Source organism: Mercurialis annua, linkage group LG5 (assembly GCF_937616625.2).
Source record: "Mercurialis annua linkage group LG5, ddMerAnnu1.2, whole genome shotgun sequence".
Lineage (NCBI taxonomy): Eukaryota > Viridiplantae > Streptophyta > Magnoliopsida > Malpighiales > Euphorbiaceae > Mercurialis > Mercurialis annua.
In genome coordinates this window covers 41,999,416-42,020,734 of record NC_065574.1, presented here as the reverse complement: position 1 = coordinate 42,020,734, position 21,319 = coordinate 41,999,416, and the positions used below count along the sequence as shown (strand labels likewise).

At 45.6% G+C, this 21,319-nt stretch overlaps 48 non-coding genes across 48 annotated transcripts; all 48 read right to left on the bottom strand.

The window, feature by feature from the left end:
- Positions 1-5,225: 5,225 nt before the first annotated feature.
- Positions 5,226-5,344, bottom strand: LOC126684260 (5S ribosomal RNA). The gene has a single exon (XR_007642448.1). It is a non-coding gene; the product is annotated as a 5S ribosomal RNA (ribosomal RNA).
- A 232-nt stretch (positions 5,345-5,576) lies between these two features.
- On the bottom strand, positions 5,577-5,695 carry LOC126684580 (5S ribosomal RNA). The gene has a single exon (XR_007642753.1). It is a non-coding gene; the product is annotated as a 5S ribosomal RNA (ribosomal RNA).
- A 218-nt stretch (positions 5,696-5,913) lies between these two features.
- LOC126684259 (5S ribosomal RNA) lies at positions 5,914-6,032 on the bottom strand. The gene has a single exon (XR_007642447.1). It is a non-coding gene; the product is annotated as a 5S ribosomal RNA (ribosomal RNA).
- Positions 6,033-6,257: 225 nt separating this feature from the next.
- Positions 6,258-6,376, bottom strand: LOC126684882 (5S ribosomal RNA). The gene has a single exon (XR_007643047.1). It is a non-coding gene; the product is annotated as a 5S ribosomal RNA (ribosomal RNA).
- Positions 6,377-6,601: 225 nt separating this feature from the next.
- Positions 6,602-6,720, bottom strand: LOC126684815 (5S ribosomal RNA). The gene has a single exon (XR_007642984.1). It is a non-coding gene; the product is annotated as a 5S ribosomal RNA (ribosomal RNA).
- A 218-nt stretch (positions 6,721-6,938) lies between these two features.
- LOC126684814 (5S ribosomal RNA) lies at positions 6,939-7,057 on the bottom strand. Its single transcript, XR_007642983.1, has one exon. It is a non-coding gene; the product is annotated as a 5S ribosomal RNA (ribosomal RNA).
- Positions 7,058-7,275: 218 nt separating this feature from the next.
- On the bottom strand, positions 7,276-7,394 carry LOC126684257 (5S ribosomal RNA). Its single transcript, XR_007642445.1, has one exon. It is a non-coding gene; the product is annotated as a 5S ribosomal RNA (ribosomal RNA).
- Positions 7,395-7,612: 218 nt separating this feature from the next.
- LOC126684256 (5S ribosomal RNA) lies at positions 7,613-7,731 on the bottom strand. The gene has a single exon (XR_007642444.1). It is a non-coding gene; the product is annotated as a 5S ribosomal RNA (ribosomal RNA).
- A 218-nt stretch (positions 7,732-7,949) lies between these two features.
- LOC126684813 (5S ribosomal RNA) lies at positions 7,950-8,068 on the bottom strand. Its single transcript, XR_007642982.1, has one exon. It is a non-coding gene; the product is annotated as a 5S ribosomal RNA (ribosomal RNA).
- Positions 8,069-8,286: 218 nt separating this feature from the next.
- Positions 8,287-8,405, bottom strand: LOC126684812 (5S ribosomal RNA). Its single transcript, XR_007642981.1, has one exon. It is a non-coding gene; the product is annotated as a 5S ribosomal RNA (ribosomal RNA).
- Positions 8,406-8,622: 217 nt separating this feature from the next.
- LOC126684968 (5S ribosomal RNA) lies at positions 8,623-8,741 on the bottom strand. Its single transcript, XR_007643129.1, has one exon. It is a non-coding gene; the product is annotated as a 5S ribosomal RNA (ribosomal RNA).
- A 218-nt stretch (positions 8,742-8,959) lies between these two features.
- On the bottom strand, positions 8,960-9,078 carry LOC126684393 (5S ribosomal RNA). Its single transcript, XR_007642572.1, has one exon. It is a non-coding gene; the product is annotated as a 5S ribosomal RNA (ribosomal RNA).
- Positions 9,079-9,296: 218 nt separating this feature from the next.
- Positions 9,297-9,415, bottom strand: LOC126684255 (5S ribosomal RNA). Its single transcript, XR_007642443.1, has one exon. It is a non-coding gene; the product is annotated as a 5S ribosomal RNA (ribosomal RNA).
- A 218-nt stretch (positions 9,416-9,633) lies between these two features.
- LOC126684811 (5S ribosomal RNA) lies at positions 9,634-9,752 on the bottom strand. The gene has a single exon (XR_007642980.1). It is a non-coding gene; the product is annotated as a 5S ribosomal RNA (ribosomal RNA).
- A 218-nt stretch (positions 9,753-9,970) lies between these two features.
- On the bottom strand, positions 9,971-10,089 carry LOC126684254 (5S ribosomal RNA). Its single transcript, XR_007642442.1, has one exon. It is a non-coding gene; the product is annotated as a 5S ribosomal RNA (ribosomal RNA).
- A 218-nt stretch (positions 10,090-10,307) lies between these two features.
- On the bottom strand, positions 10,308-10,426 carry LOC126684253 (5S ribosomal RNA). Its single transcript, XR_007642441.1, has one exon. It is a non-coding gene; the product is annotated as a 5S ribosomal RNA (ribosomal RNA).
- Positions 10,427-10,644: 218 nt separating this feature from the next.
- Positions 10,645-10,763, bottom strand: LOC126684251 (5S ribosomal RNA). Its single transcript, XR_007642439.1, has one exon. It is a non-coding gene; the product is annotated as a 5S ribosomal RNA (ribosomal RNA).
- A 218-nt stretch (positions 10,764-10,981) lies between these two features.
- On the bottom strand, positions 10,982-11,100 carry LOC126684810 (5S ribosomal RNA). The gene has a single exon (XR_007642979.1). It is a non-coding gene; the product is annotated as a 5S ribosomal RNA (ribosomal RNA).
- A 218-nt stretch (positions 11,101-11,318) lies between these two features.
- LOC126684250 (5S ribosomal RNA) lies at positions 11,319-11,437 on the bottom strand. The gene has a single exon (XR_007642438.1). It is a non-coding gene; the product is annotated as a 5S ribosomal RNA (ribosomal RNA).
- Positions 11,438-11,655: 218 nt separating this feature from the next.
- On the bottom strand, positions 11,656-11,774 carry LOC126684249 (5S ribosomal RNA). Its single transcript, XR_007642437.1, has one exon. It is a non-coding gene; the product is annotated as a 5S ribosomal RNA (ribosomal RNA).
- Positions 11,775-11,992: 218 nt separating this feature from the next.
- Positions 11,993-12,111, bottom strand: LOC126684808 (5S ribosomal RNA). Its single transcript, XR_007642977.1, has one exon. It is a non-coding gene; the product is annotated as a 5S ribosomal RNA (ribosomal RNA).
- Positions 12,112-12,329: 218 nt separating this feature from the next.
- On the bottom strand, positions 12,330-12,448 carry LOC126684807 (5S ribosomal RNA). Its single transcript, XR_007642976.1, has one exon. It is a non-coding gene; the product is annotated as a 5S ribosomal RNA (ribosomal RNA).
- Positions 12,449-12,666: 218 nt separating this feature from the next.
- Positions 12,667-12,785, bottom strand: LOC126684248 (5S ribosomal RNA). Its single transcript, XR_007642436.1, has one exon. It is a non-coding gene; the product is annotated as a 5S ribosomal RNA (ribosomal RNA).
- Positions 12,786-13,017: 232 nt separating this feature from the next.
- Positions 13,018-13,136, bottom strand: LOC126684247 (5S ribosomal RNA). The gene has a single exon (XR_007642435.1). It is a non-coding gene; the product is annotated as a 5S ribosomal RNA (ribosomal RNA).
- Positions 13,137-13,354: 218 nt separating this feature from the next.
- Positions 13,355-13,473, bottom strand: LOC126684246 (5S ribosomal RNA). The gene has a single exon (XR_007642434.1). It is a non-coding gene; the product is annotated as a 5S ribosomal RNA (ribosomal RNA).
- Positions 13,474-13,705: 232 nt separating this feature from the next.
- Positions 13,706-13,824, bottom strand: LOC126684806 (5S ribosomal RNA). Its single transcript, XR_007642975.1, has one exon. It is a non-coding gene; the product is annotated as a 5S ribosomal RNA (ribosomal RNA).
- Positions 13,825-14,042: 218 nt separating this feature from the next.
- Positions 14,043-14,161, bottom strand: LOC126684805 (5S ribosomal RNA). The gene has a single exon (XR_007642974.1). It is a non-coding gene; the product is annotated as a 5S ribosomal RNA (ribosomal RNA).
- Positions 14,162-14,379: 218 nt separating this feature from the next.
- On the bottom strand, positions 14,380-14,498 carry LOC126684245 (5S ribosomal RNA). The gene has a single exon (XR_007642433.1). It is a non-coding gene; the product is annotated as a 5S ribosomal RNA (ribosomal RNA).
- Positions 14,499-14,730: 232 nt separating this feature from the next.
- Positions 14,731-14,849, bottom strand: LOC126684244 (5S ribosomal RNA). Its single transcript, XR_007642432.1, has one exon. It is a non-coding gene; the product is annotated as a 5S ribosomal RNA (ribosomal RNA).
- Positions 14,850-15,067: 218 nt separating this feature from the next.
- LOC126684243 (5S ribosomal RNA) lies at positions 15,068-15,186 on the bottom strand. Its single transcript, XR_007642431.1, has one exon. It is a non-coding gene; the product is annotated as a 5S ribosomal RNA (ribosomal RNA).
- Positions 15,187-15,404: 218 nt separating this feature from the next.
- Positions 15,405-15,523, bottom strand: LOC126684242 (5S ribosomal RNA). Its single transcript, XR_007642430.1, has one exon. It is a non-coding gene; the product is annotated as a 5S ribosomal RNA (ribosomal RNA).
- A 218-nt stretch (positions 15,524-15,741) lies between these two features.
- LOC126684240 (5S ribosomal RNA) lies at positions 15,742-15,860 on the bottom strand. Its single transcript, XR_007642428.1, has one exon. It is a non-coding gene; the product is annotated as a 5S ribosomal RNA (ribosomal RNA).
- A 220-nt stretch (positions 15,861-16,080) lies between these two features.
- On the bottom strand, positions 16,081-16,199 carry LOC126684239 (5S ribosomal RNA). The gene has a single exon (XR_007642427.1). It is a non-coding gene; the product is annotated as a 5S ribosomal RNA (ribosomal RNA).
- A 218-nt stretch (positions 16,200-16,417) lies between these two features.
- On the bottom strand, positions 16,418-16,536 carry LOC126684238 (5S ribosomal RNA). Its single transcript, XR_007642426.1, has one exon. It is a non-coding gene; the product is annotated as a 5S ribosomal RNA (ribosomal RNA).
- Positions 16,537-16,754: 218 nt separating this feature from the next.
- Positions 16,755-16,873, bottom strand: LOC126684236 (5S ribosomal RNA). The gene has a single exon (XR_007642425.1). It is a non-coding gene; the product is annotated as a 5S ribosomal RNA (ribosomal RNA).
- Positions 16,874-17,093: 220 nt separating this feature from the next.
- On the bottom strand, positions 17,094-17,212 carry LOC126684235 (5S ribosomal RNA). The gene has a single exon (XR_007642424.1). It is a non-coding gene; the product is annotated as a 5S ribosomal RNA (ribosomal RNA).
- A 218-nt stretch (positions 17,213-17,430) lies between these two features.
- On the bottom strand, positions 17,431-17,549 carry LOC126684886 (5S ribosomal RNA). Its single transcript, XR_007643051.1, has one exon. It is a non-coding gene; the product is annotated as a 5S ribosomal RNA (ribosomal RNA).
- A 218-nt stretch (positions 17,550-17,767) lies between these two features.
- LOC126684234 (5S ribosomal RNA) lies at positions 17,768-17,886 on the bottom strand. Its single transcript, XR_007642423.1, has one exon. It is a non-coding gene; the product is annotated as a 5S ribosomal RNA (ribosomal RNA).
- Positions 17,887-18,118: 232 nt separating this feature from the next.
- Positions 18,119-18,237, bottom strand: LOC126684233 (5S ribosomal RNA). Its single transcript, XR_007642422.1, has one exon. It is a non-coding gene; the product is annotated as a 5S ribosomal RNA (ribosomal RNA).
- Positions 18,238-18,457: 220 nt separating this feature from the next.
- On the bottom strand, positions 18,458-18,576 carry LOC126684232 (5S ribosomal RNA). The gene has a single exon (XR_007642421.1). It is a non-coding gene; the product is annotated as a 5S ribosomal RNA (ribosomal RNA).
- Positions 18,577-18,808: 232 nt separating this feature from the next.
- LOC126684231 (5S ribosomal RNA) lies at positions 18,809-18,927 on the bottom strand. The gene has a single exon (XR_007642420.1). It is a non-coding gene; the product is annotated as a 5S ribosomal RNA (ribosomal RNA).
- Positions 18,928-19,145: 218 nt separating this feature from the next.
- On the bottom strand, positions 19,146-19,264 carry LOC126684804 (5S ribosomal RNA). Its single transcript, XR_007642973.1, has one exon. It is a non-coding gene; the product is annotated as a 5S ribosomal RNA (ribosomal RNA).
- A 218-nt stretch (positions 19,265-19,482) lies between these two features.
- On the bottom strand, positions 19,483-19,601 carry LOC126684803 (5S ribosomal RNA). Its single transcript, XR_007642972.1, has one exon. It is a non-coding gene; the product is annotated as a 5S ribosomal RNA (ribosomal RNA).
- A 218-nt stretch (positions 19,602-19,819) lies between these two features.
- LOC126684863 (5S ribosomal RNA) lies at positions 19,820-19,938 on the bottom strand. The gene has a single exon (XR_007643029.1). It is a non-coding gene; the product is annotated as a 5S ribosomal RNA (ribosomal RNA).
- A 232-nt stretch (positions 19,939-20,170) lies between these two features.
- LOC126684230 (5S ribosomal RNA) lies at positions 20,171-20,289 on the bottom strand. Its single transcript, XR_007642419.1, has one exon. It is a non-coding gene; the product is annotated as a 5S ribosomal RNA (ribosomal RNA).
- A 218-nt stretch (positions 20,290-20,507) lies between these two features.
- Positions 20,508-20,626, bottom strand: LOC126684228 (5S ribosomal RNA). The gene has a single exon (XR_007642417.1). It is a non-coding gene; the product is annotated as a 5S ribosomal RNA (ribosomal RNA).
- Positions 20,627-20,846: 220 nt separating this feature from the next.
- On the bottom strand, positions 20,847-20,965 carry LOC126684579 (5S ribosomal RNA). Its single transcript, XR_007642752.1, has one exon. It is a non-coding gene; the product is annotated as a 5S ribosomal RNA (ribosomal RNA).
- A 225-nt stretch (positions 20,966-21,190) lies between these two features.
- On the bottom strand, positions 21,191-21,309 carry LOC126684227 (5S ribosomal RNA). Its single transcript, XR_007642416.1, has one exon. It is a non-coding gene; the product is annotated as a 5S ribosomal RNA (ribosomal RNA).
- Positions 21,310-21,319: the final 10 nt, after the last annotated feature.

The window sequence follows — 21,319 nt, the reverse complement described above, 5'->3', positions numbered from 1 at the left end:
TGCAACTGCAAAAGAAACCAGAGAGCAGTCAGAGCTATAGGATTGTATACATGCATACATATAGGATAGAAATATTGCATATTTGTTTTTACCCTCATATGTGCAAAAACAGTGCACAAGCGATCATGCGAGTAGTAAGCAGCATCGGCCAACTGAACCACGTCAGACACCGGTACCTGAAACCCAGAGGAAGAGGCTCAGTCTAACAGGACAAACGGGCCCTCAAAATAAAAGCACTGAAAAGGGAAACACTCACATGAGTACAGTCAGCAGGCGTAAAAGAATGCGTCATGTAGCAAGGGAACAGAGTCATGCACAGGCCCACGCACGCCACCGTGACGCGCTGATCTTTCCAGCATCTGACTCAAAGAACTAGAGACCATGTCACCAGCACTAGCTCGCCTACCAGACGGGACTCGACTAGGAGAACCGGGACCGTTCACCCTAGCACAGACAGAACGAGAAGCCATGTCTAGCACCTCCTAGAGAGAACATCAGAAAAGAACTCAAGAAGATGAAAAAATCCAGAAAAAGGAAAAAAACTAAAGAATAACACCTACCTGTGGCCCTGCAGCCACCTGCTGAACCTGAACGACGGGTACTCCGTCCAACGGAAGCCTCCATAGAAGACAATGTCTCACGAAGTCGTCTAGATAGCTCAGCTGAGGGACAGATACCAGACCAGTAGCAGAATAACCTCTCAAATCCAGTCGAAAAACAGGCGATACCATGTCCCTGCCACCCAGCATCAACAAAGGAGGTCCAATCAAGACCAGACGGGTACGTGGGCCACCCCACCAATGGAGAACACGCTCTCCCAGAAACCAGGACCTACAAGTCGGGTCATGCATTAGATAATGTATGCTCGATCTCTCTACAGCACCCTCTACCCACCGAGGCCAACGAACGCGGGGCGGATTGTTCCAAGAAGTATCCCCCTGCGACCAGTAGAACGGTGATCAACACTGCAAATAATACCCTGATTAATTCAAAAATAGAGTTCAGTACTCACATCTGTCCATGCCAGCTCGTTCAGCCGGCCTCTACACTCAGCTCCTTGACCTCCGTCAGAGTACGGGAAAAGCCCTAAAACCTCAACATAGGGTATCCTAACCCCTAATGGACACCAAAACCAGTCAGAATGCCTATCTGGATGGCCCAGATCTGAAAACAGAATAAAAACCAGCTAAGATAACGAAATAAAAAAAACACGATGCAGTTAAAAGCAATAAAACAACTCATGTGTACAGCAGGCCACATCCTAGATAGACGAGATCCCCCACGGACTACTCGGTCCATGCTGGTGCAAAGATAGGCCAAAGCAGCAGATCCCTAGTCATACGAACTGACCGCGTCCAAGTCCTCTAAGGCCGGTAGCACGCAAAGTGGCAGAGTTGCACCTGAACTACAGAACAGAATGGACCCCAGCAGATAACAGATGAAAGCTTGGGCAATCATATCAACCTCGTCGCTAGTCCGGGGAAAGCTCTCATTGTAAATATCATATAGCTCAAGATGTCGAAGACTGACGCTTCATCTCTTGGACAAAACCCAGCATCTCAAAGATATATGTATCCCTCTGAGGATAAAACCCCAAATTGCCATCAAAAGGCACATGTAAGCCTCCAAAAGAAATCCCCGTAATCAGCGAGAAATCTAGAGGAGTCACTGTCAGCTCTCCAACCGGAAAATGAAAAGTATGGGTAGTATCCATCCACCGCTCCGTTAGCGCACGCAGAGAAACGCTGTACAGATGCTCGTCGCAGTAAATAGACCGCTAACAAGACGGCAGAAACCCGTACCGTCTACCCGAGAACGAACAGCAGCAGGCAAAGCATCATACCAAATACGTGCATCCATAAAGTTCCTAGACGTACGAAACACATCTCTCTCCTGAAAGCACAAAAGATAAAAAAACGGGGTCAAAATCACCAGAAATCAGACCGGACTAATCAAAAAACACACCGGAGGTCGCGTGCCATAGAGGCACTGGCGCCATCATTACGGCGCCAGTATCACTGGCGGTGGCGCCAGCTTATTCTCGCGGCACCGCCAGAATATAGTGGCGACGGCGCCACTATGCCTTGGCGCCTCCGTCACTTCTTTCCCTCTCTGGGACAAAATGTTTGGGGACTGGGCCCACTTTCGACTGAGTTTCGACAATATTTCCGACGTATTTCTAACATACGGACAATAAAAGTCTATCTACAAGCTAAAAACGATAAAAACGCACCTCTCAATAAGTCTTGGCACATAAATGCCCCTCAAGATGCAACAAAAGCGGGATCTCCTCGCCCGCCTCCATTCTAGCAGCTTGCCGGTCAGGATCATTGCATGGCTCCCTAAGAGCCCAGGGTGGTGCCATAACTCAAATTTTCATATTTAGAGAATGGAAAAAGAAGAAAGAGAAATACAAATGAGAAATGAGCGGATGTCTCTCTTAAAAAGGCACAAGACACTAAAATTACATCCTTTAAGGATATGCCAGAAAGATACCTCTAAAATGACAGACATCCCAGAAGATGAACAACCGAAAAAGTACCGACAAAAATACAGACATCCTAGAAGATGAACAACCAAGAATGACAGACGACCCTGAAAATGGACAGACAACGTCCCAGAGCCTTCAAACAAGTCACAGAGCCTTTAGACCACTCCTAGAGCCTTCAGACAAGTCCCAGAGCCTTCAGACAAGTCTCAGAGCCTTCTGACGAGTCCCATAGCCTTCAGACTAGTCCCATGGACATTAGACAAAGTCCCAGAGCCTTTAGACAAGTCCTAGAGCTCTCAGAAAAGCCCCAGAGTTTTCAGAACATATAACATCCACCCAGAGCAAGCAGAGTCTTTAGACAAATCCTAGAGCCTTTAGATGAGTCCTAGAGCCTTCAGAATAAACCCAGAGAATCAAAGCAAGTCCCAGAGCCTTTAGACAAGTCTTAGAGCCTTCAGACAAGTCCCAGAGTCTTCAGACAAGTCCCAGAGCCTTCAGACAAGTCCCAGAGCCTTTAAACAAGTCCCAGAGCCTTCAGAGGAGTCCTAGAGCCTTCAGAATAAACCTAGAGAATCAGAGCAAGTCCCAGAGCCTTCATACAAGTCCAAGAGCCTTCACAATAAACCCAGCAAGTCCCAAAGCCTTCAAAATAGACCCTGGAGAAACATAGAGTTGCCCAGAAGACGGGATCCACAAGAGCCAGGCTCCTCAAATGGCATAAAAATGCCAAAACACGGTAAAGAAACACCAAAACGTGGTATAAAGACATCCTATGTGGCAGAAAGACACCAAAGCCTGATAGAAAACATCAGCATACGGTAGAAAGACACCAAAGCCTGGTAGAACGACACCAGCATCCGTTAATCGTGGAATAGTTAACAGAATCCATACACCTATTCAATAGAGTGGCCTTTGGGACGGCTAAGGGATCCAATCTTCTCTAAAAGAAGTCTCGGACAAAACAATTACCAGGGTTCGAGCCATCAGACCACTCTTGGGACGGCCGAGAGTTTATTGCTCCATTCCACGGGGCACGCACTCAGGCAGCCCGAGTTCAACGGGAGCTGAGAAGACTACTCCTAGCCAGATGAGGAGTAGACCAGAACTAGAAGTGCATGAGACCAGAGTCATGCACCACAGCGGGTAATGCTCATGCTATGGCATTACCATACCACCGGGCGAGCGAGCGCGTCCTATAATGGGCAGTATCCTTATCCTTATTGATAAGAGTAGAATACTCCTAGTATTTAGATAGTTTTTGTATCGCTTTATTGTGTTTTAGCATGTGTTTGTAGGTGTTTTTATACCTTATTACTTGCGTTGGCGTTTCAGGTGATTCAGAGCGTTTGTGGAACTATTTGGGCTAAAAAGAGTGAAGATCCAAGGAATTAGCGCTATTGGAAATAAGAGCAATGAAATAAAGAGAAAACAAGTTTTCAGAGCATGTCTTGGAAGAAAAGTTCAGAAGCAAAAAAGAAGCTGAGAAGCAAAAGAGACATGTGTAATTTAACATGTGTCTTGATCGAGAAGCATAAGTCAGAAGAGCTTCTCGATCAAGACATGAAGGAACATTTTGCACGAAGGCTCTCCAAAGGATGGTCTTGATGGAGAAGAATGTTTTAAATGAGGTTCTCGATCAAGACATGGGTTAAATTCTGAAACGAAATTTATTTTGAAAAGAGAGCTTTGCTTGGTCCATTTCCTCTTTTAATCCACCACTCTTATACTAGCATGTCTCTACTTTTCTTATTTGTCTTGACTATATAAGCCACCTTATCTTTTTAGATATAAACATCAGATTCACTTTTGTAAGAGATTAATCAAATAGAGTAGTTGTTATTCCTTTTGTTCTCTTAATAGTGTAGAGATTTTGAATGTTGGTGTTCATCAATTAATTTCCAGATTTTGGTGTTCTTGGTTACTTATTTAATACAAGTAGTAGTTCCATTATTGAAGCTTCATTTTCTAATTAATGCTCCTAGCTTTTATCTATTACTCAAAGGTATTAACTTATTACTCAATGTTTACTTTCTTTTCTTGTTTAATTAGCTGTATGATGTTGATGATGTGTGGCTAAACCCCCTTGTTTAAGGGTTGCTAATGAATGCGTATTAGTTGATTAGGGTTAATGTATTGATTAGGATTAGTGGTGATTGTTGTGTTTAATTCCTAGGTTGACTTGATCTCTTAACCTTTGGTTGGTAGTTTTGTTGATTGAGCGAGAGCTATTCGATTAGACGGATAGTGGTAATCACGATCCCAAGACCTAATCATGGTAGGGCGGTTTAGGAAATAGGTGGTCCATAAGTTTGCTCGTTAATTGCGTTTGATCGGTATAGGCAAAATCTAATTACTTGAGAGCGATTTATATTTCAACTTGTTAATCAAGGTGAGATTTTCTTAGCTCTAGACTCGAGAGAGCGAGTACTGCTCTCGCCCAAGCACGTTTAACTTCGGAGTTCTGATGGGATCCGGTGCATTAGTGCTGGTATGATCGCACCCGTCACACCTTGCACGATCATCGTATATATCTGCTGCCTTGAAACTCATTCAACCAAAATAAAAACTATCTTTAAAAATACGTTTTGGTCCCTGAACTTTTTCATATTTCCCGTTTAGTCCATGCATTGCAATTCACCGATGCTCGTTGCTCGTTACTCGTTACTCGTTCTGTTTATGCGATAGGCGATAATAATTAATCAAATGCACGCGCGGACCGCAAAAATGCAAAAAAGGGGTGCAACACGAGGACTTCCCAGGAGGTCACCCATCCTAGTACTGCTCTCGCCCAAGCACGTTTAACTTCGGAGTTCTGATGGGATCCGGTGCATTAGTGCTGGTATGATCGCACCCGTCACACCTTGCACGATCATCGTATATATCTGCTGCCTTGCAACTCATTCAACCAAAATAAAAACTATCTTTAAAAGTACGTTTTGGTCCCTAAACTTTTTCATATTTCCCGTTTAGTCCCTGCATTGCAATTCACCGGTGCTCGTTGCTCGTTACTCGTTACTCGATCTGTTTACGCGATAGGCGATAATAATTAAAAAAATGCAAGCGCGGACCGCAAAAATGCAAAAAAGGGGTGCAACACGAGGACTTCCCAGGAGGTCACCCATCCTAGTACTGCTCTCGCCCAAGCACGTTTAACTTCGGAGTTCTGATGGGATCCGGTGCATTAGTGCTGGTTTGATCGCACCCGTCACACCTTGCACGATCATCGTATATATCTGCTGCCTTGCAACTCATTCAACCAAAATAAAAACTATCTTTAAAAGTACGTTTTGGTCCCTGAACTTTTTCATATTTCCCGTTTAGTCCCTGCATTGCAATTCACCGGTGCTCGTTACTCGTTCTGTTTACGCGATAGGCGATAATAATTAAAAAAATGCAGGCGCGGACCGCAAAAATGCAAAAAAGGGGTGCAACACGAGGACTTCCCAGGAGGTCACCCATCCTAGTACTGCTCTCGCCCAAGCACGTTTAACTTCGGAGTTCTGATGGGATCCGGTGCATTAGTGCTGGTATGATCGCACCCGTCACACCTTGCACGATCATCGTATATATCTGCTGCCTTGCAACTCATTCAACCAAAATAAAAACTATCTTTAAAAGTACGTTTTGGTCCCTGAACTTTTTCATATTTCCCGTTTAGTACCTGCATTGCAATTCACCGGTGCTCGTTACTCGTTACTCGTTCTGTTTACGCGATAGGCGATAATAATTAAAAAAATGCAGGCGCGGACCGCAAAAATGCAAAAAACGGGTGCAACACGAGGACTTCCCAGGAGGTCACCCATCCTAGTACTGCTCTCGCCCAAGCACGTTTGACTTCGGAGTTCTGATGGGATCCGGTGCATTAGTGCTGGTATGATCGCACCCGTCACACCTTGCACGATCATCGTATATATCTGCTGCCTTGCAACTCATTCAACCAAAATAAAAACTATCTTTAAAAGTACGTTTTGGTCCCTGAACTTTTTCATATTTCCCGTTTAGTCCCTGCATTGCAATTCACCGGTGCTCGTTACTCGTTACTCGTTCTGTTTACGCGATAGGCGATAATAATTAAAAAAATGCAGGCGCGGACCGCAAAAATGCAAAAAAGGGGTGCAACACGAGGACTTCCCAGGAGGTCACCCATCCTAGTACTGCTCTCGCCCAAGCGCGTTTAACTTCGGAGTTCTGATGGGATCCGGTGCATTAGTGCTGGTATGATCGCACCCGTCACACCTTGCACGATCATCGTATATATCTGCTGCCTTGCAACTCATTCAACCAAAATAAAAACTATCTTTAAAAGTACGTTTTGGTCCCTGAACTTTTTCATATTTCCCGTTTAGTCCCTGCATTGCAATTCACCGGTGCTCGTTACTCGTTCTGTTTACGCGATAGGCGATAATAATTAAAAAAATGCAGGCGCGGACCGCAAAAATGCAAAAAAGGGGTGCAACACGAGGACTTCCCAGGAGGTCACCCATCCTAGTACTGCTCTCGCCCAAGCGCGTTTAACTTCGGAGTTCTGATGGGATCCGGTGCATTAGTGCTGGTATGATCGCACCCGTCACACCTTGCACGATCATCGTATATATCTGCTGCCTTGCAACTCATTCAACCAAAATAATAACTATCTTTAAAAGTACGTTTTGGTCCCTGAACTTTTTCATATTTCCCGTTTAGTCCCTGCATTGCAATTCACCGGTGCTCGTTACTCGTTCTGTTTACGCGATAGGCGATAATAATTAAAAAAATGCAGGCGCGGACCGCAAAAATGCAAAAAAGGGGTGCAACACGAGGACTTCCCAGGAGGTCACCCATCCTAGTACTGCTCTCGCCCAAGCACGTTTAACTTCGGAGTTCTGATGGGATCCGGTGCATTAGTGCTGGTATGATCGCACCCGTCACACGTTGCACGATCATCGTATATATCTGCTGCCTTGCAACTCATTCAACCAAAATAAAAACTATCTTTAAAAGTACGTTTTGGTCCCTGAACTTTTTCATATTTCCCGTTTAGTCCCTGCATTGCAATTCACCGGTGCTCGTTACTCGTTCTGTTTACGCGATAGGCGATAATAATTAAAAAAATGCAGGCGCGGACCGCAAAAATGCCAAAAAGGGGTGCAACACGAGGACTTCCCAGGAGGTCACCCATCCTAGTACTGCTCTCGCCCAAGCACGTTTAACTTCGGAGTTCTGATGGGATCCGGTGCATTAGTGCTGGTATGATCGCACCCGTCACACCTTGCACGATCATCGTATATATCTGCTGCCTTGCAACTCATTCAACCAAAATAAAAACTATCTTTAAAAGTACGTTTTGGTCCCTGAACTTTTTCATATTTCCCGTTTAGTCCCTGCATTGCAATTCACCGGTGCTCGTTACTCGTTCTGTTTACGCGATAGGCGATAATAATTAAAAAAATGCAGGCGCGGACCGCAAAAATGCCAAAAAGGGGTGCAACACGAGGACTTCCCAGGAGGTCACCCATCCTAGTACTGCTCTCGCCCAAGCGCGTTTAACTTCGGAGTTCTGATGGGATCCGGTGCATTAGTGCTGGTATGATCGCACCCGTCACACCTTGCACGATCATCGTATATATCTGCTGCCTTGCAACTCATTCAACCAAAATAAAAACTATCTTTAAAAGTACGTTTTGGTCCCTGAACGTTTTCATATTTCCCGTTTAGTCCCTGCATTGCAATTCACCGGTGCTCGTTACTCGTTCTGTTTACGCGATAGGCGATAATAATTAAAAAAATGCAGGCGCGGACCGCAAAAATGCAAAAAAGGGGTGCAACACGAGGACTTCCCAGGAGGTCACCCATCCTAGTACTGCTCTCGCCCAAGCGCGTTTAACTTCGGAGTTCTGATGGGATCCGGTGCATTAGTGCTGGTATGATCGCACCCGTCACACCTTGCACGATCATCGTATATATCTGCTGCCTTGCAACTCATTCAACCAAAATAAAAACTATCTTTAAAAGTACGTTTTGGTCCCTGAACTTTTTCATATTTCCCGTTTAGTCCCTGCATTGCAATTCACCGGTGCTCGTTACTCGTTCTGTTTACGCGATAGGCGATAATAATTAAAAAATGCAGGCGCGGACCGCAAAAATGCCAAAAAGGGGTGCAACACGAGGACTTCCCAGGAGGTCACCCATCCTAGTACTGCTCTCGCCCAAGCACGTTTAACTTTGGAGTTCTGATGGGATCCGGTGCATTAGTGCTAGTATGATCGCACCCGTCACACCTTGCACGATCATCGTATATATCTGCTGCCTTGCAACTCATTCAACCAAAATAAAAACTATCTTTAAAAGTACGTTTTGGTCCCTGAACTTTTTCATATTTCCCGTTTAGTCCCTGCATTGCAATTCACCGGTGCTCGTTACTCGTTCTGTTTACGCGATAGGCGATAATAATTAAGAAAATGCAGGCGCGGACCGCAAAAATGCCAAAAAGGGGTGCAACACGAGGACTTCCCAGGAGGTCACCCATCCTAGTACTGCTCTCGCCCAAGCACGTTTAACTTCGGAGTTCTGATGGGATCCGGTGCATTAATGCTGGTATGATCGCACCCGTCACACCTTGCACGATCATCGTATATATCTGCTGCCTTGCAACTCATTCAACCAAAATAAAAACTATCTTTAAAAGTACGTTTTGGTCTCTGAACTTTTTCATATTTCCCGTTTAGTCCCTGCATTGCAATTCACCGGTGCTCGTTACTCGTTCTGTTTACGCGATAGGCGATAATAATTAAAAAAATGCAGGCGCGGACCGCAAAAATGCAAAAAAGGGGTGCAACACGAGGACTTCCCAGGAGGTCACCCATCCTAGTACTGCTCTCGCCCAAGCACGTTTAACTTCGGAGTTCTGATGGGATCCGGTGCATTAGTGCTGGTATGATCGCACCCGTCACACCTTGCACGATCATCGTATATATCTGCTGCCTTGCAACTCATTCAACCAAAATAAAAACTATCTTTAAAAGTACGTTTTGGTCCCTGAACTTTTTCATATTTCCCGTTTAGTCCCTGCATTGCAATTCACCGGTGCTCGTTACTCGTTCTGTTTACGCGATAGGCGATAATAATTAAAAAAATGCAGGCGCGGACCGCAAAAATGCAAAAAAGGGGTGCAACACGAGGACTTCCCAGGAGGTCACCCATCCTAGTACTGCTCTCGCCCAAGCGCGTTTAACTTCGGAGTTCTGATGGGATCCGGTGCATTAGTGCTGGTATGATCGCACCCGTCACACCTTGCACGATCATCGTATATATCTGCTGCCTTGCAACTCATTCAACCAAAATAATAACTATCTTTAAAAGTACGTTTTGGTCCCTGAACTTTTTCATATTTCCCGTTTAGTCCCTGCATTGCAATTCACCGGTGCTCGTTACTCGTTCTGTTTACGCGATAGGCGATAATAATTAAAAAAATGCAGGCGCGGACCGCAAAAATGCAAAAAAGGGGTGCAACACGAGGACTTCCCAGGAGGTCACCCATCCTAGTACTGCTCTCGCCCAAGCACGTTTAACTTCGGAGTTCTGATGGGATCCGGTGCATTAGTGCTGGTATGATCGCACCCGTCACACGTTGCACGATCATCGTATATATCTGCTGCCTTGCAACTCATTCAACCAAAATAAAAACTATCTTTAAAAGTACGTTTTGGTCCCTGAACTTTTTCATATTTCCCGTTTAGTCCCTGCATTGCAATTCACCGGTGCTCGTTACTCGTTCTGTTTACGCGATAGGCGATAATAATTAAAAAAATGCAGGCGCGGACCGCAAAAATGCAAAAAAGGGGTGCAACACGAGGACTTCCCAGGAGGTCACCCATCCTAGTACTGCTCTCGCCCAAGCACGTTTAACTTCGGAGTTCTGATGGGATCCGGTGCATTAGTGCTGGTATGATCGCACCCGTCACACCTTGCACGATCATCGTATATATCTGCTGCCTTGCAACTCATTCAACCAAAATAATAACTATCTTTAAAAGTACGTTTTGGTCCCTGAACTTTTTCATATTTCCCGTTTAGTCCCTGCATTGCAATTCACCGGTGCTCGTTACTCGTTCTGTTTACGCGATAGGCGATAATAATTAAAAAAATGCAGGCGCGGACCGCAAAAATGCAAAAAAGGGGTGCAACACGAGGACTTCCCAGGAGGTCACCCATCCTAGTACTGCTCTCGCCCAAGCACGTTTAACTTCGGAGTTCTGATGGGATCCGGTGCATTAGTGCTGGTATGATCGCACCCGTCACACGTTGCACGATCATCGTATATATCTGCTGCCTTGCAACTCATTCAACCAAAATAAAAACTATCTTTAAAAGTACGTTTTGGTCCCTGAACTTTTTCATATTTCCCGTTTAGTCCCTGCATTGCAATTCACCGGTGCTCGTTACTCGTTCTGTTTACGCGATAGGCGATAATAATTAAAAAAATGCAGGCGCGGACCGCAAAAATGCAAAAAAGGGGTGCAACACGAGGACTTCCCAGGAGGTCACCCATCCTAGTACTGCTCTCGCCCAAGCGCGTTTAACTTCGGAGTTCTGATGGGATCCGGTGCATTAGTGCTGGTATGATCGCACCCGTCACACCTTGCACGATCATCGTATATATCTGCTGCCTTGCAACTCATTCAACCAAAATAATAACTATCTTTAAAAGTACGTTTTGGTCCCTGAACTTTTTCATATTTCCCGTTTAGTCCCTGCATTGCAATTCACCGGTGCTCGTTACTCGTTCTGTTTACGCGATAGGCGATAATAATTAAAAAAATGCAGGCGCGGACCGCAAAAATGCAAAAAAGGGGTGCAACACGAGGACTTCCCAGGAGGTCACCCATCCTAGTACTGCTCTCGCCCAAGCACGTTTAACTTCGGAGTTCTGATGGGATCCGGTGCATTAGTGCTGGTATGATCGCACCCGTCACACGTTGCACGATCATCGTATATATCTGCTGCCTTGCAACTCATTCAACCAAAATAAAAACTATCTTTAAAAGTACGTTTTGGTCCCTGAACTTTTTCATATTTCCCGTTTAGTCCCTGCATTGCAATTCACCGGTGCTCGTTACTCGTTCTGTTTACGCGATAGGCGATAATAATTAAAAAAATGCAGGCGCGGACCGCAAAAATGCCAAAAAGGGGTGCAACACGAGGACTTCCCAGGAGGTCACCCATCCTAGTACTGCTCTCGCCCAAGCACGTTTAACTTCGGAGTTCTGATGGGATCCGGTGCATTAGTGCTGGTATGATCGCACCCGTCACACCTTGCACGATCATCGTATATATCTGCTGCCTTGCAACTCATTCAACCAAAATTAAAACTATCTTTAAAAGTACGTTTTGGTCCCTGAACTTTTTCATATTTCCCGTTTAGTCCCTGCATTGCAATTCACCGGTGCTCGTTACTCGTTCTGTTTACGCGATAGGCGATAATAATTAAAAAAATGCAGGCGCGGACCGCAAAAATGCCAAAAAGGGGTGCAACACGAGGACTTCCCAGGAGGTCACCCATCCTAGTACTGCTCTCGCCCAAGCGCGTTTAACTTCGGAGTTCTGATGGGATCCGGTGCATTAGTGCTGGTATGATCGCACCCGTCACACCTTGCACGATCATCGTATATATCTGCTGCCTTGCAACTCATTCAACCAAAATAAAAACTATCTTTAAAAGTACGTTTTGGTCCCTGAACGTTTTCATATTTCCCGTTTAGTCCCTGCATTGCAATTCACCGGTGCTCGTTACTCGTTCTGTTTACGCGATAGGCGATAATAATTAAAAAAATGCAGGCGCGGACCGCAAAAATGCAAAAAAGGGGTGCAACACGAGGACTTCCCAGGAGGTCACCCATCCTAGTACTGCTCTCGCCCAAGCGCGTTTAACTTCGGAGTTCTGATGGGATCCGGTGCATTAGTGCTGGTATGATCGCACCCGTCACACCTTGCACGATCATCGTATATATCTGCTGCCTTGCAACTCATTCAACCAAAATAAAAACTATCTTTAAAAGTACGTTTTGGTCCCTGAACTTTTTCATATTTCCCGTTTAGTCCCTGCATTGCAATTCACCGGTGCTCGTTACTCGTTCTGTTTACGCGATAGGCGATAATAATTAAAAAAATGCAGGCGCGGACCGCAAAAATGCCAAAAAGGGGTGCAACACGAGGACTTCCCAGGAGGTCACCCATCCTAGTACTGCTCTCGCCCAAGCACGTTTAACTTCGGAGTTCTGATGGGATCCGGTGCATTAGTGCTGGTATGATCGCACCCGTCACACCTTGCACGATCATCGTATATATCTGCTGCCTTGCAACTCATTCAACCAAAATAAAAACTATCTTTAAAAGTACGTTTTGGTCTCTGAACTTTTTCATATTTCCCGTTTAGTCCCTGCATTGCAATTCACCGGTGCTCGTTACTCGTTGCTCGTTACTCGTTCTGTTTACGCGATAGGCGATAATAATTAAAAAAATGCAAGCGCGGACCGCAAAAATGCCAAAAAGGGGTGCAACACGAGGACTTCCCAGGAGGTCACCCATCCTAGTACTGCTCTCGCCCAAGCACGTTTAACTTCGGAGTTCTGATGGGATCCGGTGCATTAGTGCTGGTATGATCGCACCCGTCACACCTTGCACGATCATCGTATATATCTGCTGCCTTGCAACTCATTCAACCAAAATAAAAACTATCTTTAAAAGTACGTTTTGGTCCCTGAACGTTTTCATATTTCCCGTTTAGTCCCTGCATTGCAATTCACCGGTGCTCGTTACTCGTTCTGTTTACGCGATAGGCGATAATAATTAAAAAAATGCAGGCGCGGACCGCAAAAATGCAAAAAAGGGGTGCAACACGAGGACTTCCCAGGAGGTCACCCATCCTAGTACTGCTCTCGCCCAAGCACGTTTAACTTCGGAGTTCTGATGGGATCCGGTGCATTAGTGCTGGTATGATCGCACCCGTCACACCTTGCACGATCATCGTATATATCTGCTGCCTTGCAACTCATTCAACCAAAATAAAAACTATCTTTAAAAGTACGTTTTGGTCTCTGAACTTTTTCATATTTCCCGTTTAGTCCCTGCATTGCAATTCACCGGTGCTCGTTACTCGTTGCTCGTTACTCGTTCTGTTTACGCGATAGGCGATAATAATTAAAAAAATGCAAGCGCGGACCGCAAAAATGCCAAAAAGGGGTGCAACACGAGGACTTCCCAGGAGGTCACCCATCCTAGTACTGCTCTCGCCCAAGCGCGTTTAACTTCGGAGTTCTGATGGGATCCGGTGCATTAGTGCTGGTATGATCGCACCCGTCACACCTTGCACGATCATCGTATATATCTGCTGCCTTGCAACTCATTCAACCAAAATAAAAACTATCTTTAAAAGTACGTTTTGGTCCCTGAACGTTTTCATATTTCCCGTTTAGTCCCTGCATTGCAATTCACCGGTGCTCGTTACTCGTTCTGTTTACGCGATAGGCGATAATAATTAAAAAAATGCAGGCGCGGACCGCAAAAATGCAAAAAAGGGGTGCAACACGAGGACTTCCCAGGAGGTCACCCATCCTAGTACTGCTCTCGCCCAAGCGCGTTTAACTTCGGAGTTCTGATGGGATCCGGTGCATTAGTGCTGGTATGATCGCACCCGTCACACCTTGCACGATCATCGTATATATCTGCTGCCTTGCAACTCATTCAACCAAAATAAAAACTATCTTTAAAAGTACGTTTTGGTCCCTGAACTTTTTCATATTTCCCGTTTAGTCCCTGCATTGCAATTCACCGGTGCTCGTTACTCGTTCTGTTTACGCGATAGGCGATAATAATTAAAAAAATGCAGGCGCGGACCGCAAAAATGCCAAAAAGGGGTGCAACACGAGGACTTCCCAGGAGGTCACCCATCCTAGTACTGCTCTCGCCCAAGCACGTTTAACTTCGGAGTTCTGATGGGATCCGGTGCATTAGTGCTGGTATGATCGCACCCGTCACACCTTGCACGATCATCGTATATATCTGCTGCCTTGCAACTCATTCAACCAAAATAAAAACTATCTTTAAAAGTACGTTTTGGTCTCTGAACTTTTTCATATTTCCCGTTTAGTCCCTGCATTGCAATTCACCGGTGCTCGTTACTCGTTGCTCGTTACTCGTTCTGTTTACGCGATAGGCGATAATAATTAAAAAAATGCAAGCGCGGACCGCAAAAATGCCAAAAAGGGGTGCAACACGAGGACTTCCCAGGAGGTCACCCATCCTAGTACTGCTCTCGCCCAAGCACGTTTAACTTCGGAGTTCTGATGGGATCCGGTGCATTAGTGCTGGTATGATCGCACCCGTCACACCTTGCACGATCATCGTATATATCTGCTGCCTTGCAACTCATTCAACCAAAATAAAAACTATCTTTAAAAGTACGTTTTGGTCCCTGAACGTTTTCATATTTCCCGTTTAGTCCCTGCATTGCAATTCACCGGTGCTCGTTACTCGTTCTGTTTACGCGATAGGCGATAATAATTAAAAAAATGCAGGCGCGGACCGCAAAAATGCAAAAAAGGGGTGCAACACGAGGACTTCCCAGGAGGTCACCCATCCTAGTACTGCTCTCGCCCAAGCACGTTTAACTTCGGAGTTCTGATGGGATCCGGTGCATTAGTGCTGGTATGATCGCACCCGTCACACCTTGCACGATCATCGTATATATCTGCTGCCTTGCAACTCATTCAACCAAAATAAAAACTATCTTTAAAAGTACGTTTTGGTCCCTGAACGTTTTCATATTTCCCGTTTAGTCCCTGCATTGCAATTCACCGGTGCTCGTTACTCGTTCTGTTTACGCGATAGGCGATAATAATTAAAAAAATGCAGGCGCGGACCGCAAAAATGCAAAAAAGGGGTGCAACACGAGGACTTCCCAGGAGGTCACCCATCCTAGTACTGCTCTCGCCCAAGCACGTTTAACTTCGGAGTTCTGATGGGATCCGGTGCATTAGTGCTGGTATGATCGCACCCGTCACACCTTGCACGATCATCGTATATATCTGCTGCCTTGCAACTCATTCAACCAAAATAAAAACTATCTTTAAAAGTACGTTTTGGTCCCTGAACTTTTTCATATTTCCCGTTTAGTCCCTGCATTGCAATTCACCGGTGCTCGTTACTCGTTCTGTTTACGCGATAGGCGATAATAATTAAAAAAATGCAGGCGCGGACCGCAAAAATGCAAAAAAGGGGTGCAACACGAGGACTTCCCAGGAGGTCACCCATCCTAGTACTGCTCTCGCCCAAGCACGTTTAACTTCGGAGTTCTGATGGGATCCGGTGCATTAGTGCTGGTATGATCGCACCCGTCACACCTTGCACGATCATCGTATATATCTGCTGCCTTGCAACTCATTCAACCAAAATAAAAACTATCTTTAAAAGTACGTTTTGGTCCCTGAACTTTTTCATATTTCCCGTTTAGTCCCTGCATTGCAATTCACCGGTGCTCGTTGCTCGTTACTCGTTTACGCGATAGGCGATAATAATTAAAAAAATGCAGGCGCGGACCGCAAAAATGCAAAAAAGGGGTGCAACACGAGGACTTCCCAGGAGGTCACCCATCCTAGTACTGCTCTCGCCCAAGCACGTTTAACTTCGGAGTTCTGATGGGATCCGGTGCATTAGTGCTGGTATGATCGCACCCGTCACACCTTGCACGATCATCGTATATATCTGCTGCCTTGCAACTCATTCAACCAAAATAAAAAATATCTTTAAAAGTACGTTTTGGTCCCTGAACTTTTTCATATTTCCCATTTAGTCCCTGCATTGCAATTCACCGGTGCTCGTTACTCGTTCTGTTTACGCGATAGGCGATAATAATTAAAAAAATGCAGGCGCGGACCGCAAAAATGCAAAAATGGGGTGCAACACGAGGACTTCCCAGGAGGTCACCCATCCTAGTACTGCTCTCGCCCAAGCACGTTTAACTTCGGAGTTCTGATGGGATCCGGTGCATTAGTGCTGGTATGATCGCACCCGTCACACCTTGCACGATCATCGTATATATCTGCTGCCTTGCAACTCATTCAACCAAAATAAAAACTATCTTTAAAAGTACGTTTTGGTCTCTGAACTTTTTCATATTTCCCGTTTAGTCCCTGCATTGCAATTCACCGGTGCTCGTTACTCGTTCTGTTTACGCGATAGGCGATAATAATTAAAAAAATGCAGGCGCGGACCGCAAAAATGCCAAAAAGGGGTGCAACACGAGGACTTCCCAGGAGGTCACCCATCCTAGTACTGCTCTCGCCCAAGCACGTTTAACTTCGGAGTTCTGATGGGATCCGGTGCATTAGTGCTGGTATGATCGCACCCGTCACACCTTGCACGATCATCGTATATATCTGCTGCCTTGCAACTCATTCAACCAAAATAAAAACTATCTTTAAAAGTACGTTTTGGTCCCTGAACTTTTTCATATTTCCCGTTTAGTCCCTGCATTGCAATTCACCGGTGCTCGTTGCTCGTTACTCGTTTACGCGATAGGCGATAATAATTAAAAAAATGCAGGCGCGGACCGCAAAAATGCAAAAAAGGGGTGCAACACGAGGACTTCCCAGGAGGTCACCCATCCTAGTACTGCTCTCGCCCAAGCACGTTTAACTTCGGAGTTCTGATGGGATCCGGTGCATTAGTGCTGGTATGATCGCACCCGTCACACCTTGCACGATCATCGTATATATCTGCTGCCTTGCAACTCATTCAACCAAAATAAAAACTATCTTTAAAAGTACGTTTTGGTCCCTGAACTTTTTCATATTTCCCGTTTAGTCCCTGCATTGCAATTCACCGGTGCTCGTTACTCGTTCTGTTTACGCGATAGGCGATAATAATTAAAAAAATGCAGGCGCGGACCGCAAAAATGCCAAAAAGGGGTGCAACACGAGGACTTCCCAAGAGGTCACCCATCCTAGTACTGCTCTCGCCCAAGCGCGTTTAACTTCGGAGTTCTGATGGGATCCGGTGCATTAGTGCTGGTATGATCGCACCCGTCACACCTTGCACGATCATCGTATATATCTGCTGCCTTGCAACTCATTCAACCAAAATAAAAACTATCTTTAAAAGTACATTTTGGTCCCTGAACTTTTTCATATTTCCCGTTTAGTCCCTGCATTGCAATTCACCGGTGCTCGTTACTCGTTCTGTTTACGCGATAGGCGATAATAATTAAAAAAATGCAGGCGCGGACCGCAAAAATGCAAAAAAGGGGTGCAACACGAGGACTTCCCAGGAGGTCACCCATCCTAGTACTGCTCTCGCCCAAGCACGTTTAACTTCGGAGTTCTGATGGGATCCGGTGCATTAGTGCTGGTATGATCGCACCCGTCACACCTTGCACGATCATCGTATATATCTGCTGCCTTGCAACTCATTCAACCAAAATAAAAACTATCTTTAAAAGTACGTTTTGGTCTCTGAACTTTTTCATATTTCCCGTTTAGTCCCTGCATTGCAATTCACCGGTGCTCGTTACTCGTTGCTCGTTACTCGTTCTGTTTACGCGATAGGCGATAATAATTAAAAAAATGCAGGCGCGGACCGCAAAAATGCAAAAAAGGGGTGCAACACGAGGACTTCCCAGGAGGTCACCCATCCTAGTACTGCTCTCGCCCAAGCACGTTTAACTTCGGAGTTCTGATGGGATCCGGTGCATTAGTGCTGGTATGATCGCACCCGTCACACCTTGCACGATCATCGTATATATCTGCTGCCTTGCAACTCATTCAACCAAAATAAAAACTATCTTTAAAAGTACGTTTTGGTCCCTGAACTTTTTCATATTTCCCGTTTAGTCCCTGCATTGCAATTCACCGGTGCTCGTTGCTCGTTACTCGTTTACGCGATAGGCGATAATAATTAAAAAAATGCAGGCGCGGACCGCAAAAATGCAAAAAAGGGGTGCAACACGAGGACTTCCCAGGAGGTCACCCATCCTAGTACTGCTCTCGCCCAAGCACGTTTAACTTCGGAGTTCTGATGGGATCCGGTGCATTAGTGCTGGTATGATCGCACCCGTCACACCTTGCACGATCATCGTATATATCTGCTGCCTTGCAACTCATTCAACCAAAATAAAAACTATCTTTAAAAGTACGTTTTGGTCTCTGAACTTTTTCATATTTCCCGTTTAGTCCCTGCATTGCAATTCACCGGTGCTCGTTACTCGTTGCTCGTTACTCGTTCTGTTTACGCGATAGGCGATAATAATTAAAAAAATGCAGGCGCGGACCGCAAAAATGCAAAAAAGGGGTGCAACACGAGGACTTCCCAGGAGGTCACCCATCCTAGTACTGCTCTCGCCCAAGCACGTTTAACTTCGGAGTTCTGATGGGATCCGGTGCATTAGTGCTGGTATGATCGCACCCGTCACACCTTGCACGATCATCGTATATATCTGCTGCCTTGCAACTCATTCAACCAAAATAAAAACTATCTTTAAAAGTACGTTTTGGTCCCTGAACGTTTTCATATTTCCCGTTTAGTCCCTGCATTGCAATTCACCGGTGCTCGTTACTCGTTCTGTTTACGCGATAGGCGATAATAATTAAAAAAATGCAGGCGCGGACCGCAAAAATGCAAAAAAGGGGTGCAACACGAGGACTTCCCAGGAGGTCACCCATCCTAGTACTGCTCTCGCCCAAGCGCGTTTAACTTCGGAGTTCTGATGGGATCCGGTGCATTAGTGCTGGTATGATCGCACCCGTCACACCTTGCACGATCATCGTATATATCTGCTGCCTTGCAACTCATTCAACCAAAATAAAAACTATCTTTAAAAGTACGTTTTGGTCCCTGAACTTTTTCATATTTCCCGTTTAGTCCCTGCATTGCAATTCACCGGTGCTCGTTACTCGTTCTGTTTACGCGATAGGCGATAATAATTAAAAAAATGCAGGCGCGGACCGCAAAAATGCCAAAAAGGGGTGCAACACGAGGACTTCCCAGGAGGTCACCCATCCTAGTACTGCTCTCGCCCAAGCGCGTTTAACTTCGGAGTTCTGATGGGATCCGGTGCATTAGTGCTGGTATGATCGCACCCGTCACACCTTGCACGATCATCGTATATATCTGCTGCCTTGCAACTCATTCAACCAAAATAAAAACTATCTTTAAAAGTACGTTTTGGTCCCTGAACTTTTTCATATTTCCCGTTTAGTCCCTGCATTGCAATTCACCGGTGCTCGTTACTCGTTCTGTTTACGCGATAGGCGATAATAATTAAAAAAATGCAGGCGCGGACCGCAAAAATGCCAAAAAGGGGTGCAACACGAGGACTTCCCAGGAGGTCACCCATCCTAGTACTGCTCTCGCCCAAGCTCGTTTAACTTCGGAGTTCTGATGGGATCCGGTGCATTAGTGCTGGTATGATCGCACCCGTCACACCTTGCACGATCATCGTATATATCTGCTGCCTTGCAACTCATTCAACCAAAATAAAAACTATCTTTAAAAGTCCGTTTTGGTCTCTGAACTTTTTCATATTTCCCGTTTAGTCCCTGCATTGCAATTCACCGGTGCTCGTTACTCGTTGCTCGTTACTCGTTCTGTTTACGCGATAGGCGATAATAATTAAAAAAATGCAAGCGCGGACCGCAAAAATGCCAAAAAGGGGTGCAACACGAGGACTTCCCAGGAGGTCACCCATCCTAGTACTGCTCTCGCCCAAGCACGTTTAACTTCGGAGTTCTGATGGGATCCGGTGCATTAGTGCTGGTATGATCGCACCCGTCACACCTTGCACGATCATCGTATATATCTGCTGCCTTGCAACTCATTCAACCAAAATAAAAACTATCTTTAAAAGTACGTTTTGGTCCCTGAACGTTTTCATATTTCCCGTTTAGTCCCTGCATTGCAATTCACCGGTGCTCGTTACTCGTTCTGTTTACGCGATAGGCGATAATAATTAAAAAAATGCAGGCGCGGACCGCAAAAATGCAAAAAAGGGGTGCAACACGAGGACTTCCCAGGAGGTCACCCATCCTAGTACTGCTCTCGCCCAAGCACGTTTAACTTCGGAGTTCTGATGGGATCCGGTGCATTAGTGCTGGTATGATCGCACCCGTCACACCTTGCACGATCATCGTATATATCTGCTGCCTTGCAACTCATTCAACCAAAATAAAAACTATCTTTAAAAGTACGTTTTGGTCCCTGAACTTTTTCATATTTCCCGTTTAGTCCCTGCATTGCAATTCACCGGTGCTCGTTGCTCGTTACTCGTTTACGCGATAGGCGATAATAATTAAAAAAATGCAGGCGCGGACCGCAAAAATGCAAAAAAGGGGTGCAACACGAGGACTTCCCAGGAGGTCACCCATCCTAGTACTGCTCTCGCCCAAGCACGTTTAACTTCGGAGTTCTGATGGGATCCGGTGCATTAGTGCTGGTTTGATCGCACCCGTCACACCTTGCACGATCATCGTATATATCTGCTGCCTTGCAACTCATTCAACCAAAATAAAAACTATCTTTAAAAGTACGTTTTGGTCCCTGAACTTTTTCATATTTCCCGTTTAGTCCCTGCATTGCAATTCACCGGTGCTCGTTACTCGTTACTCGTTCTGTTTACGCGATAGGCGATAATAATTAAAAAAATGCAGGCGCGGACCGCAAAAATGCAAAAAAGGGGTGCAACACGAGGACTTCCCAGGAGGTCACCCATCCTAGTACTGCTCTCGCCCAAGCACGTTTAACTTCGGAGTTCTGATGGGATCCGGTGCATTAGTGCTGGTATGATCGCACCCGTCACACCTT